General features: G+C 42.7%; 1 protein-coding gene across 3 annotated transcripts in view; it reads left to right on the top strand.

Moving 5' to 3' along the window:
* The window catches only part of Dcc (DCC netrin 1 receptor), a 791,710-nt gene that overhangs the window by 338,596 nt on the left and 451,018 nt on the right, over nucleotides 1–2,096 (top strand). The gene's annotated exons all lie outside the window — the stretch shown is intronic.

Genomic DNA, 2,096 nt, shown 5'->3' with positions numbered 1-2,096 from the left:
ACTCTCTCTTCAGCTCCTTAGCCCATCTTTTAATTGAGTTGCTTCTTGTCTGGGTTCCGTTTTTTGAGTTCGTTATATGTTCTGTATATTAAACCTCGGTCGGATGTGCCACTGATGAAGATTGTCTCCCGTTCTGTGGGTTTTCTGCTGGCTTCCCTGGGTGCATCCTGTGGTGTAAGAAGCGTCTTAGTAGTGAGGCCCATTCGTTGACTCTTGTCCTGTGAGGTTATCACGTTTTGATGTTACCTTTTCAGGTCAACCACACTTTGTCTCATAGAAACGACTAGAGGGTTTCCTTTGTTACTAGAAGAGTTATTTTCATTACCAACTCATGAGAAAAACTTCCTAAATCATTTGTTTACAATTCCAAGGGTTGATGCTGAGAATTTCCACAAATGGCCACCCATATTCCCCTGCTCTGTTGACAGAACAGGAGCCCAGTCATTTACCAAGGTTAGTGGAGTCAGCTAGGGGTGGGCTTAGTCCACCCTGGGGCTCCCTGATGGCCTCTGCACTGCAGTGGAGTCTACTGATGCCTGGCATTGCTGAGCACTGAAGTCAGTAACACAGGGCACATTCTGAGCAGGGTGTCAGCAGGTTGACTTTTCATCTAAGGAGCAAGCTCACTGGAGGAAGATGGACAGCTTTGCCCTGAGATGCGAACTCTGACATAAAGGCCCCTTCCTAAAATAGCCCTATCCTCCTAGCCACACTCGACAAGCAAGCTTTTTATCTCAATTGCTCCCTGTCAGCCGCCTTTCTTAGTTGGCATTGCAGTTCTCCAGTTGCAGTTCCTGAAGGGTCCCCTTTCAGAAGTTATTGCTGCTTTTTTGTTACCATCAGAGACTGTTTGACATCTTTATTAAAGTATAGCTTCCATAGCACAAAGTGTACACACTCCAGGCACACAATGTGATGACCCGTGACCCACTGCTGCCTCTTCTGGACAGAGCCATTCATGGTCATTTGGGCCTGGCTTCTTTTTGTTGTTGTTATGTATTTGTATTTTATTTGTATGTTTTGCTTGCATGTATGTAAGTGTACCGCATATGTACAGTAACTGCAGAGGCCAGAAGAGGGCATCAGATCCCCTGGAACTGGAGTTATGGATGGCTTGTCGCCACTATGTGGGTGCTAAAAACTGAACCCTAGCCCTCTGCAAGAGCAGCCAGTGCTCTTAACCGTGACCCATGTCTCCAGCCCTCCCTTCACTTAGCATGTCTTCACTGTAAGTCCCTGTTGTCCTTAGCCCTGAAGTTCTGTCAAGGTGTCCGGACCTCTAAACTGAAGAGAGAGATAGATAGCAATACCATTACAGTGGGAGACATAAGTATTTCACTCTTGTTAATGGAAATCACCTGCAGTCCAAAAATTAGTAAGAAGAAAACTCCAGATTTGAACAACACTTTGCCAAATGAGCCTCACCAACAGGATGAATGAAATGGAAAACAGTATCAAGACTGAAAGATAAAGTGGACAAACTAGACCACTCAAGCAAAGATTATAAAAAATTTAAGAAATCACAAGAATGGAATCTGCAGGAATTATGTGACACCATAAATAGACCAAACTTACGAATCTTAGGCATACAGGAAGGAGAAAAATCCCAAGATAATGGCATGGACCAGATCTTCAATAGAATCGTGGAAGAAAATTTCCCAAAATTAAAGAAAGATATGCCCATACAAATACAAGAAGCATATAGAACACCAAACAGACAGGACCAGAAAAGAAACTCTCCATGGCACATCATAGTAAAAACACTAAACATACAAAACAACGAGACAATACTGAAAGCTGCAAAAGGGAAACAACAAGTCACATAAAAAGGAAAATCCATTAGGATGATAGCTGACTTTTCAGTGCAAACTATGAAAGCCAGAAGAGCCTGAACTAAAGTATTCCCAGTTTTAAATGACCACAGATGCCAACCCAGATTACTATATCCAGCCAAAATGTCTATTATAGTCAAAGGGGAAAGAAAAATCTTCCATGACATAAATATGTTGAAGGAATTCATGTCCACAAAACCAGTCCTTCAGAGAGCTCTTGAAGCAATACAAAGAGCTGAAGAAAGGAATGACTATACCCAAGGG

Source organism: Nannospalax galili, unplaced genomic scaffold (assembly GCF_000622305.1).
Source record: "Nannospalax galili isolate Female #2095 unplaced genomic scaffold, S.galili_v1.0 scaffold1609, whole genome shotgun sequence".
Lineage (NCBI taxonomy): Eukaryota > Metazoa > Chordata > Mammalia > Rodentia > Spalacidae > Nannospalax > Nannospalax galili.
This window is presented reverse-complemented; position numbering and strand designations above follow the sequence as displayed.